This window comes from Monodelphis domestica, chromosome 4, assembly GCF_027887165.1.
Source record: "Monodelphis domestica isolate mMonDom1 chromosome 4, mMonDom1.pri, whole genome shotgun sequence".
In the NCBI taxonomy this organism is placed as follows: Eukaryota; Metazoa; Chordata; class Mammalia; order Didelphimorphia; family Didelphidae; genus Monodelphis; species Monodelphis domestica.
The window spans coordinates 191,751,869-191,765,561 of NC_077230.1; the positions used below are offsets into that span (position 1 = coordinate 191,751,869).

Genomic DNA, 13,693 nt, shown 5'->3' on the forward strand with positions numbered 1-13,693 from the left:
TGAGTTTAAATTCTGGACCTCAAAGTCACAACTCAGATATGGTTCTCTTACTCTATGGTATTTGTAAAGTAAACATCATATAAGGAAGATCCCTGTCTGTTTTCTGGTCATTCAGTCCAGGTGTTAGTTGTGCATTCCTGCTGGCTACCCTCAAATGTGAGTAAAGAGACTGAAGGCAAGGTGCTGCTTTCTTTTTGCAGAACCCTCAAATGTTTAAATGAGAGGCATAGCTAGAAGTACTTCATTTCTGATGACATCTATTGCTTTTCTTATCAGGGATTTTGAAAAGCATCTGGAAGCTCTATCCATGATCAATGAGGCTTCTAAAAGATGGAGAGTCATTCTTTTCACCCAAGAATAATCCTGTTGGCCATAGATGCTCTCCTAGACCTAAAAGGAAACATCAAACTCATATGGTACAAGGGGAAAAGTCCTGAAAAACAACTGTTTCTGAACCAGAACCTTTTGGGAGAGTTGTTGAGTATTGCCTCTCTAGCAATTCCAAGTCAGAGAATCTGAAGATCTGATCTTCTAACAAAAAAAGAGACATTTTCTGTCTGTACCTTTCTTTGTGAAGGAAGATCGCTTGTGTAACCTCCACAATTGGGAGGAGCAGTAGCAAGGAACAGGAATTATATGGAGAAAAAAGTAATCCTGACTTTGCACTCTACTATTATGAGTTGTTCAGGCTATAGGTCCAGTGGCAAGAAGGGAGATTGCCTGGTTAACATGCCCATGGGCATTTCCCTTTGGGGGGAGTCCAAACCCTAAGAATAGTACATGAGGTGGATGTTTATATGGGGCCATGTGGGATTAAAGAGGGCCTCAGTGGAATGCCAGAGTGTTGCCTATCTAGCAGTTTCAAATTCTCCTGCCTTCTCGGGGGGTCTCAGCATCCTGGGCAGGTGCTGAGTGTGAAAGACTTTGGGACTCTAGAAAAAGTAGAAATCCCTGAAGAAGAAACAGGGATTTATTTATGGGCTATTGTTAATCCTTTATGCATTTTCTATATTGTTTATGGTCTAACATGGGTCTTTTGCATATCAGCATTTTTGGGGGGTGTGTGTTGTGTAATAAAGGCTCCTCCAAGATTGAATCTAACCCATATAAGTTGGCTCTTGAAAGGACTTTTGTGGATGCATGTAATAGAATACTTCACCACTTTGTTCAGTGTTTGTTCACTGTAAAGAATTCTGGGAGAAAATGCACTCTCCCGAGAATCCACTTAACTGTCACTTTAAAATATGGCTAGAGTCTCTTCATGGAGTATTGAAGTAGGAAGAAGCATATTTTAGAAATGACAAGTCTAATTTCTAAACAGATTCACTGCCCTGAGTGCTGAGAATAAAATCATTATCCCGAAGGCAGGACCTAATAATGAAATACTCAGGCACAACCCCTCTCTCAAAATATCCTCCAAAGCTAATTCAAAGATATCTTAAGGGAATGAGAGAACCTCACTAGCATGCAAACCTGGAGCCAAGGAGTTGTTAGACAGGGGATGATTCAGCTATATTTGAGTACTGACTAGAAACGCATAAAAGAGAACTTCTAGATTAGTAAATGAATGCTGTCTAAGTTCTAATAAACACATAGCACTGACATCTACTCTATTTGCATTGGCTTCAGCATCCGTCATTTACAATATGGTGAAACAAAAAAAAATTTTTGCAAGTTAGAAATACAAATCTGTGTCTACTTTTGCAAATTCTTTCTCTGTTCTTCATGAGACATGGTTCCTAGATCCTATCTCATTCTGGATCCCTGCCTTAGGATGCACTCATGTATGCCAGTGCCCTTAAAGTGTGGCATCCAGAACTGAATGCAATTTTCCAGACACTATGGATCAAGGGCAGAGGACTATTGCCTTCATTATTCTGATTGTTATATTTCTAAGAATCAAAGCCTTTGCTTGTGGTGGGCAACTAGGGCATTGTCATATGGTATTAGCATCCTGGTGGGCACAGCTCTTCCTTGTCTGAACCTAAGCAAATGGAATAAAAAATTTTCATTTTCATTATGTATCTCTTTGATAAGGAAAAGCCATCCACATCAAGTTATTGGGCTTGGAAACCCATATTACCTAATACACATGATTGGGGGCAAGAACAGTACTGACTGCAATATATGCTTGCCTTAGGTTCTCTGATTTTGCCCCAGGAAAATTTTTGTTGTTATTATGGCTCTGTCAATAATACAATCTATCATTGTAGCTTATATGGATTTAGAGGCCAGCTTAAACTTATTTTTCTCTTTCACACCAATTGCAAGCAAATCGTGTCTTTTATATATGTAGTTTGGTTGATACATTTTTTAAAAAACCAATTTTAAGAATATACATTTTTCTAGGCACAAGAGCCTAGCACACAGGGGGCACTTAATAAATATTTGTTCATTTCCTCCAACTTTATTTCTTTTAACACTCATTGTATCAATTTTATCCTGATTAATCTTTTTTGAAATCCTTTTAAAATCCTAATTATATCTTTCATCATAGTTGCTGTCTTTTCCAGTTTTATGTCATCTGTATATTTGTTAAATATGCTACCTACACATGCTGATATTTTTTAAAATGTGATTTAAGATGGAGCCCTACAACATGGCACTAGAGACCTTCCTTTAAGTTCACACTAAAACAATTAGGTATATATCCACTTAACTGTATGATTCTCTAGTTCATATTTATCTTACCCAGACAAACATCATGAAGGGTTCTGTCAAATGACCTCTTGAAATCAATATGTAAAATGCCTATGCTACTGGTTTAGTTACTATCCAATTTTTAAGGCAAGTTAATTTGTTGTAAGATGTCTCTTGGGAACTCCCAGAAGCTCACAGATAGCTTCACTATCATTCCATGAGGCTCACAAACCATTTGTTAAAACTCTGTTGGAAAATTTTTTTAGAGACTGATGTCATTCCTGTCAGCCTGCAGCTTCAAGTATCCACTATTTCCCTATTTAAATAAAAGTCAGGATAAAATTTTCTAATCTATAACTTTCTTATAATTCTCCTTGGGGGCTATGATTTCTCAACAATTATTGACAATGGTCCCAGGATCACATCCTGGGGGACCTGCAGTATTATTCATATGGCTTAAGAAACTCATCCTTATTTTAAAATATTTAGATGCTTTCTTCCTTTCTCATCAATTACCTTCAACTATAATTCCCCTTTCTAATTTGAAGAATATTTTCCATTATGGAGAATAAAATAAAATGCCTAAGATTACAAAAGAAATAAATTATGTTGAAATAGAGTTATAAAATATCTTTAAATTCCAAGTCCCATGTTAAGAATCTCTGCTTTAAAGAAATAGCATCCATCATTTCAAGCAGGTTCTAAAGAAAAAAAATTTTGGGAAGGAAGCATCCATTTTAAGACAGAAGAACAGCGGTGGCTAGACAATTGGGGTTAAGTGAGTTGCCCAGGGTCACAGTTAAGAAGTGTCTGGGGTTAGACTTGAACCCAGTTCCTTCTGAATCCAAGCCTGGTGTTCTATCTACTAAGTCACCCAAGTTCCCCTCCATTAACTTCCAAGACCAAGCCTAAAAAAAAAAAGACATGGTGAAGTTGAAAGAATATAGTATTTGGAATTAGAGGACCTGGGTTCCATCCTCATCTCAACCTGTTATCCTAGCATGACCTTGGGCAAGCAATTTCATATTTCTATGACTTGATTCCTCCACTTAGAAAACAAGGGAGCTGGAGTAGTGAATCTCTTAGGTCTCTCTCTGCTAGTTCTAAATCTATGATAGTATGGAACCTAATCTAGTTGCTTGAACTAGTTGATGGGTACTTTGGATTTGGACTTAAGTAATAACAACAGACTCATCAGTAGGGCTGACCACAGAGTGAAGAAGATAATGGCCAGAGCAAATCTCCAAGGCCACCACTCAGTGGTGGGGCTGCCATTTGGGTCACTCTCTGCAGTGCCCCCACTAAGGAAATCATATATCCTTAAAGAATAAGAGCTGTTTAAATAATGCCTTACAAAGCCATTTCCCTACACATTACCCTTTGTGACCCTACATGAGTTAGCCCAATCAAGTGTGGGAGACTTTAAAATGAGATCTGAGAATAGTTGGCTTGGAATGTGTGCCAAAGAGAGCAGTTCATCTAGTGGCTACGTGTAACTAGGCGGGCATGGTGGAGGCATGTTGTTTAGGCACTCAAGGTGAAGAGAAGGAGTTTTTTTCTGATCCTATGAGGAATAGGGAACCTCTAAAAGTTTTAGTATTATGGAAATAACACAGATCTGAACCTATACATTAGGTCAATTATTGACATGTTTGAAGGGTGATTTAAAAGACAAGAGACTAGATCATTGGGAGAGTAAAGGGACAATGAAAGGTGATTTGCAATTTTTCTTTTAATGTGTCTTAAAGCCATTCCTTTCTTTTCATTCTTAGAATTATCTATCTAGTTCAAGCATTGATTTCTCTACAATAGTACCACAATAGTCTTTTTAAAAAAAAAATCTTTATCTTCTCTTAGAGTTAATTCTGTGTATTGGTTCCAAGGCAGACAAACAGTAAAGTCTGGGAAATGGGATTAAGAGATTTGCCCAAGGTCACACAGCTAGGAAGCATCTGAAGTCATTTCTGAACCCAGGACCTCCCAATCCAGGTCTGGCACTGTATTCACTGAGCTACCTAGCTGCTCGGAGAATAGTCTTCACACTGGTATTCTTGGTACTAATTTCTTCTTCTAATCCATCATGCATATCACCATGCAAACACTGCTTTCCATATACACTTTCCTGTTTAAAAATGTTATGTGGCCTCCTATCATTTATAAGAGAAGGTATATATATATGAGATTCAGAATTTTCATAGTGTTTTATGGGAAGAAATCTCACATTATTTTTTAGAAACAATCTAATTTTTACCAGGTAAATTCAATCACTGATATAATTTATTCTAAATGATTGATTTTGCATTCATCAAACAAGAAATGAAAATTTTTTTTCTATATTGCTTAAATATTACACATTAATAGAACTTTCTATTTCCCATCGGTTTTCCATTTCTCATAGAAATTAAAAATTTTAGAGTTGAAAGGTATCTCAGGGACCATTTAGTTGAGTCCATATTTGAAAAAGAATTCCTTCTCTAGCATACATACACAATAAGTGACTATACAGCTTTTGTTGTGTGTCTAAATGCCTCTGAAGAGGGGAAAGCCACTACCTCCAAAGGCAGGTCTTTTTACTTTGATATAACTTTCTTGTAAGTTTTTTTCCCATTCCTTCAAGCCTAAATTTACCTATTTGGAACTTGTGGATCATTGGATCATTGCTCCTTGTTCTACCTCATAGGGCCAACCATATCAAATCTAATCCTTCCACAGAACAATCCTTAAATACTTGAAGAGAATTATCATGACTCTTCTAAGACTTTTTAGGCTCAACACTCCCAGTTCCTTTGAACTATTCTCACGTGGCACAAACTCAAGGCCCTACACCATGATAGCTCTCCTTCTCTGGTTAGTCTCTACCATTTCAACATCCTTTCTAAAATATGACACCCTAACTTAAATATAATATTCCAGTTGTGGGTTCACTAGGATAGAGTATAGGAGGACTATTTTATGGAGATGATCCTGCTCTTAATGCAGCCCAAATGATATTAACGTTCTTGGGTGCCATATATACTATTAACTGATATTAAACTTCAACTTCAATTGGTTCTAGTATATCATATATTATTATACCTATGAAATTTAGTTTTTGAACCTAAAATTAAGACTTTAAACTTATACATATTTGATTTCCCCTCACTTAGTAAGAAAAAAGAGCTACTCCTTAGGTGACAAATAGCCTAAGGAAATAAATAAATACCTCTAAATGGAAGACACCCAGGCTATGTATAGCCATATATAAAATGTTCCAAATCACTACTAACTATAGAAATACAAAGTAAAGCTTTTCTCATATACTACCTCACTCCAATTAGATTGACAAAGATGACCCAAAAAGAAAATTATAATTGTTGAAAGAGCTGCGGAAAACAGACTTATTCATCCACATCAGGGGACCTGGAAATGATTACAATTATTCTGGAAAGTAATTTAAAGGGGTCAACTAAGTGGCTCAATGGATTGAGGGCCAGGTTTAGAGATGGGAGGTCATGTGTTCAAATCCATATTCAGACATCTCTTAGCTGTGGGACCTTGGGCAAGACCTTTTGACATAGCTGTACCACTGTGAGACTTACAGTCAAAAGAGATCAAAGAAAGAGGATAAGGTCTTTTAGGTACAAAAATATGTATAGCAGCTTTTATTGGGGTGACAAAAACCTTAATAACTAAGGGAATACCTATTAATTAAAGAAAGGCTGAAAAAACTGTAATGCAGGAATGTGATAGTTATATAAGAAATGAGCAATTAAGTGATTCCAAAAAACCTAAAAACCTTTATCTGAACTGATAAAGGAAGTAATTGAAACCAAAAGAATACACTATTACATCAATGTTATGCAAATGAAGAATTTTAAGGATTTTTTAAAAAGGTAGAACCAGGAGAACAATCTATACAGTAATAATGAAAATTTTTTTGGAAGCTACAAGAATTAAGATCAATACACTGATGATTCGTGATTCCAAAGGATTATTGATGAAACACACTGTCCATTAAAGAGAGGTAATGGATTTAGAGTGCTGAATAAGATATGTATACTTTTTTCAGTGTCTACAACCATTGGGGGAATTTGTTTTGCTTGAGTATGCATATTTATTACAATCAATTTGTTTTTCTTTTCATTTTTGGGGGTGTGGGCAAGAGAGAAAATAGGTTTCTATAAATTTTTTAAGTAGAAGGAGGGTATTACAGATGAGAAATATTTCATGTACTTTTAGATTATGTTACTTTTACTTCACTATTTTGCTTTGTTATAAAATGCCTCTTACTAAGTGAGAGTAATCTAAAAATATATGTAACAAAAATAGTAATATGACTTTTTAAAAATTTTACCCAATCCATAAAGATTTTATTCAAACAATAAAGTCTTTTGAAACTCGACTGTCATCTGCTGCTAACAAACTCTGCTACCAATTCTACTTTGAGTCATCTAACATTTGATAAATATTTTTTCTACATTTTCATCCAAATCAGTGATAAATTCTAGCACATAGCCAAGCACAGATCCCTGAAACACTCCCTATAGAACATCTTCCAAATTAATATCAAGTCATTTTAATCACTAATCATAGGGTCTACCCTTCCATCAATTCTGAATATAGCTAATTATTCTCTTTTAATACACACATATCTACATCTTTTCCATAACTACATCCTGAAAAACTTTTAAAACACTTTGATAAAATCTAAGCAAATTGTACCTACAGCGTTTTTCTAACATACCATCTAGAAACCATATCAAAAAAGGAAATATGATCAGTCTGGCATGAGTTATTCTTAATGAAGCCCCGTTGGACCTTTGGAATCACCATTTTCTTTTCTAAATATTTACAAGAGATGGATCATCTCTTGAATACAATGTTCTAGGATTTTGCCAACAATCAAAATCAATTTTACTGGCTTATATTTTCTAGGATTTATTTTCTTCTTATTTTTTTTTTCAAATTGGGGCATTTACCTTTTCCAAGTTGTACTGTTACTGATCTTTGTTTCGCCACAATTTTTCAAAGATGATTGACAATGGACCTGTTCTTCTAGCCCTCAAAAATATTAATCCTTCTAGTCCTCCGAGAAGCAATGCTCTGATCTCTTTGCCTGAACATCAATTCCTCATCAGCCATATTTCATAGAGATATTGAAAGAGTTATTGGTATGTTTATTTGTTCATATAAACTATAATGAGAGTTGATTTCATGCATGTAGTCTATAAAAATCTGAAGTTAGCACACACATAAGATAGGTAATTTAACACATTATGTATAACACAAAATGGAGGTGCTTGATTTGGCTGAGAATAAACTAGGACATTCAGCTGGGCCTAATGATCTTTTCATATCTGAACAGGTTCTTCATGAAGCATTTCATAAAAATATTTCATTCAAATTGGTTCATTTATTCTCTTGTATTGGAGGAAGAATTTACTGACAAAATGATTCTTTATAGTCATGTAGATAGATAGGCTATTTAGCTGTGTGGGCTATTATGAGACTCCCTACCTAATCAGTTAAGTGAGCAGGGGATTGCAGGCAGGGCCAAATAAGTAGAAAGCCACCCAGGTGGTATGACTTAATTAAGTCATGCCATAGGTATTACCTCATCTTTCCCACAAAACAGTCAATTAAAGCCACTTCTTGACACTAAGGGCAAAAATGTAGATGTCACCTGGGAAAGTAGCATATTAATACAGATTCAGTTCTCAGATCAGCCAATACCCATCCAGAAGATCTCTAAGGGAATGTGACTCCCGAAAGGGAAATCTGAATAAGAAGAGTGTAGAGAAAGATCTGGAACACTGGGCAGAGGAGGGAAGGTTTAGAAGAGGTATCTGGGGGGGTCCTGAGCATCCAGGGAGGCAATTTGGGGTCACTGGGACCCTTAGCAGGGAATAAAGAAGGTAGAAGGGGGGAATTGTGCCTACTGTGTGTCAAGCATTGATCCTAGAAAGTAGATGCTATTATCATCCCCATTATAATTGAGAGGTCTAAAGGAAACATTAAATGACTCATCCAGTGTCACACAGTGTCTGAGGCCATATAGGAATTCAGATTTTCCTGTCTTCAGACCCAACATTCTACATATTGTATAATTGGATGTCTCCAGAGAATGTTAAAAAAAAAAGATACTAAAAGTGAGCAGAACATACATTTCACAGATTTGTCTATGGTCTACCTGTTGTTCCAAGAATCTCTCCCCTAATCCTGAGATCACTCCTAGGATGTTCAGGTGGAAGGGAGGAAACTCAAAGGTTTATTAGCATTTCTAACAGAGGGATTCTTCCTGTCTACTCAAATAAATTCCTTATAGTTTTAACAAAGGGCTATCTTAAGAGAGCAGGTGGCCACTGAGGGGACCCCTCCACTGAGATCTCTAGTGTCAGTCCCCTCCATCACCTGTGTGTGCAGCTTATTGCCCCAACCAAAGGGGAATTCCTTATCCTGACTCTAGAGTTGCTGACTGTTACTGCTCCAGAGACTGAGGGGTGCCCCAATTAGTTGTTTCTCCCAAATGCTTTCAGCTTTATTTCCAGGATCATTATAAACATGATAAAATGGAAAGGGGGAAATGTCATGCATTTTTTAAAGAAGGAAACTGTATCTGCAAAACATTTATTTTATTTAGAAACAATAATTTGGGTGCTGAAAGGGGGAAAAAAAGTCATGTTTGGGAGTCAGGAGGCTTGGGTTCCAAACTCACTTCTGCCATTAAATAGTGTGGAAATAGACTGAGTCCCCCTTCTATTTCCACCTTAGGTTATTTACATATTACATTATGACAGCAGGATAGTGCGTTGGTCTCATGATGGGTTCTAATCTGAATGAGGAATGCCTGTCAGTTTCTCCTTAACTATACATTCTCCAATAATGTTATTCACTGAAACCTTTTATATCATTCTCCCCAAAGCCCTGCTCAGTTTCTGAGAGAAAATTGAATGAAGATTTTTAAACTTGAAGCTTATAGAAAATGGATTAGGTTGGTAACCAAACAGTGGAAATACCTTAATTTAATGAAAGTCATGACCTGTCTATATACATCTAATATGCACGTGGTTGTATGCATATTGTCTTTCTCCAAGATTATGAGCTGCTGCTTCTTTTCTTTTAAACCTTCAACTTCTCTCTTAGAATCAATATTGTGTTTTGGTTCCAAGGCAAAAGAGCGGTAAGGATTAGGTAATGGGGGTTAAGTGACTTCCAGAATCATATAGCTGGAAAGTGTCTGAAGTCAAATTTGAACACAGGACCTCCCACCTCTAGGCCTGGCTCTCAATCCCTTGAGCCACCTAACTCCCCAGATTATGAGCTTCTTAAAGTCAGAGCCTTGTGTTTCTTTGTTTGTTTTTGCATCCCCAGCACTTAGCCTGGCATGTTATAAGCTCTTGATATATGCGTGTTGATTTGACTTATTTGAATTTAATCATTTAGGAAAACATCTTCCAGAATTCTGGGACATTTTCAATGATTATAGCTAGTTTTGAAGAGGAAAAACTGTTAAATGAATTTTTACCTGAACTCTGGCACTATGGTTAGATTATTATGGAACTCGTCTTTGTTCTTGAACTCTATAAATTGTAACTTGAAAATGTTTTGGGCAGAGAAACTTCCAAAGACATAGGGAAACTCTCTTTGGATTGCTCTCTCGAGATACAAATGTTTAGAATCAGAATAATTTCATTTTAAAAAAGAGGATAGGCAGTTAGCTGGCTTTTAATTCCATGCAGTAAGATTACCTTGTCATTTGCCTTATCATCCAATTCAACTGCCTACATTCATGGGTCGGAAGATTAAGAGGAAGAGTGTCATCTTGGGGAAAAATCCACAATGGGGCTTCATGTAATAGCCTTGGGGATTTGCTTCTTGTGACCTAAATGTTTTTGCTAAGAAGATCAGCACCCTTTAATTACAACATAGTCAACTATGGTGGTTCTTTGATAAGATTTTTACCCAATTGTACTTATAGCCCTGACCAAACAGTATTTGGTGGGGAGCTTTTTATCTGAGCTATATTGCAAGTAATTGTGACAATAAGAGATGGAAAGACATAATTGAGCTATTTAAAGGTGAAGCTTATTGCTGCTGCTCTTTCATTTTGCTGTCTGTCTGATTTAGTGTCTTGTACCAACTGCACCAGAGCTTATATGTGAAATGGTGTCAAGCAGAGCTCCTGACAGCTATAATTGTGTTCCATCACTTTTACACTAAAGGACTGATGGTCTGTCTATCAGTGCCACAGAGCTGCTGTGAAGTACTTGAACTATTGGGCAAAGTTCCTTTGAGATTAGAAGAGAACTCGGTTGTTTTCACAGAAAGGAAAAGTTCTTCTTTTATGGAAAAAATACAAAGTAAAATGGCCATAATAATGGTGTAAATGAATGTCTTTATGTTGATGGTCTGTTTATACTTTATTAAATGCATACATTTACTAACTTAGAAAATTAAAAAAATTGGGTTAGTAAATATATTTCTTGTTCAATCATTTCCACATTGTCTGACTCTTTGTGATCCCATTTGGAGTTTTCTTGGCATTTATTTTTTTTTACCACTTACCAAGTTTATTATTTCCTTTTCTAGCTTATTTAACAAGTGAAGAAACTGAGACCAACAGGGTTAAGTGATTTTCCCAGGATCACACCAATAGTAAGTGTCTGAGGTCATATTTGAAATCATGAAGATGAGTCTTTCATGATGCCAGACTGGCACTTTCTCTGCTGTAACACCCAGCTGCCCTAGTAATATATATTTCGTAAAACAGTCTGGCAAAACCTGGTAGTTTAATTACAAAGGTGCACTCCATTTAGCATTTGGGGATGTTGTTTATTTTGCCCAGACTTGTAATTTTTTGGTAAAAGGAATTCTGGGTGAGGAAATTCCTTTTACTAATGTAGAATGGCGTTCACTCTACAATTTTCAGACTTAGAGAATTGCCTGGGGACTGAGAAGCTAAACGATTTGCCCATATGGTTTGTCTTTCTGTTCTTCCAGGCTTGCCAGGTCTTCCTGGCTCCATTGCCAGCTCTCTCTATCCATCATGCCATGAAATTTACAGAATTATTCACTATAATCTCACAATAAAAATTACCTATTACTTAGATCCCATAATAGCAATAGTAAGGAATCTTTCTATTCCCTGTAATAATGCTTGGTGACTCTAGACCTCACATGAAGTCATTAACCTCATGGGCTCATTCTCACGCTAGATAATGTCGCCACATGGGGCGGGTGTGTGTGTGTGTGGGGGATTACCCAGAAAGACTTTACTAGAAATTCTGTAAATTTCAAGAGGGGACAACTTTTTTCTTTAATTATCGAAGAGACTTCTAATGACAATAAATGGGGATTTTTTAGAGATTCTGGGACATGAAGAAGTCTGTTGGTAATTAAGGATAACTTGAGATAAGGAAGTTAGGAGTTCCTTGTTTCACACCTACTAGATAGGAAGCCTAAAAGGGGGAAGCTCTTCACATCCAAAAGCACAGAGCTAATTATAGCATAGTGGTTAAGAATTCGATATCTACATCAACTTTTTGCTCTAATTTTGGAGGTGTTGTTTGTAAAAGGCGACTTTTGTGGTTCAGTCATTTTCGAGTCATTTCTGACTCTTCACCACCCCATTTGGGATTTTCTTGGCAAAGATTCTAGAGTGGCTTGCCATTTCTTTCTCCAGCTCATTTTACAGATAAGGAACTGAGGCAAACAAGATTAAGCAACTTGCCCAAGATCATACAGCTAGGATTTGGCTAAGTCCAGATTTGAACCAAGGACCTCCTGTCTCTAGGCCTGGCTCTCAACCCACTGACCACCTAGTTGCCCCCTAGAATTTATTTTCTGTATACTTCCTTTGAATGTCTATTCACATCCTATATTATATTATTTTAATATTTCATATAGGTAGGTCTTGTCTCAATTATATTATAGCTCTTTCCAGGTAGTGACTAATATATCTGGCATTGAGACGGGTGGTAATAAGGATAACATGAGAGATGTAGAATATTCCACCCACTTTGAGGAACTTGAAATCTAGTTGAAATGGCATATAAGACATAGAAAATAGATGATCAAGTTCTAGAAGTAAGTGAAGGAAAGAGGAAGAAAACAAACAATTATTTAGTGCCCACTAAGCCAGCCACTGTGCTAGGGGCTTTACAAATTGTATTTCATTTACTACTCACAATAGATCTGTGGAAGGGGGAGGATGGAAAGGGGACAAAATGGTAGGTCCTATTAGCATTCCCATTTTACAATTAAAAAACTGAAACAAATAGAGGTTAGGTTGCCCAGGATCCTACAAGTAGTAAATGTCTGAGGTCAAATTTTAACTCAGATTTACCTGATTTCAGACCCAGCATTCTATCCACTGCACTATCTAGCTGTCTCTTCTAGAGAAGGAAAAGTTCTGTAAGGATCAGAGGAGGCGGGAAAGCTTTCATGTAACAAATAGAACTTAAACTTGACTTTGAAGACAGGTAGGAATTGGTAGGGAGCTCAGTATGAACAAAGACTAAGGGATGTGGAACAGTGAGAGGGAAAACCAGGTTGACAGAGTGGAACCAGATTATGAAATTCTTTAGAAACTTTTTTGTGAAAGAATGAACTTTTCATTTTCAGCTAGTTGCATTAGTTTTATCTAGACACTGTCAAAAATGGTTTCTTTCAATATTTCCTATGATTACTTTTATTCCATTAAGAATGATAATGTTTGACGTGAAAGTTTCTGAAAATCCAGTGGATTATAAATGTAATGAAGATGTCATTTATCTCTGGGACCTCAACATAAAGAAAATTCATATCCATCATCTAGTAATGGATATTAAAGAATAATATAACATCTGTAACAGTTACTTTAGTCTTCTCTATAAGCAGTTATTCTTCATCTAATAGCACAGGAAAAATGTAATCTGAGCAACCACTACAATTTTATTTAGCCTTCATCCTCAGTAACTTTTTTCCTCTGAAATGATGGAAAAGAAACAGAATTAATTATAGGAGACACCCAGATAATGATGTTGGAAAGCTGTGAAACAAATGTGCCCATTCTGTCTCTTGAGAATTTTCATTA

The 13,693-nt window shown here is 36.4% G+C and overlaps 1 protein-coding gene across 6 annotated transcripts in view; it reads right to left on the reverse strand.

Annotated features, from left to right (window-relative positions):
• Positions 1 to 13,693, reverse strand: part of CCDC141 (coiled-coil domain containing 141) — a 325,959-nt gene that overhangs the window by 38,805 nt on the left and 273,461 nt on the right. The window lies entirely within an intron of this gene.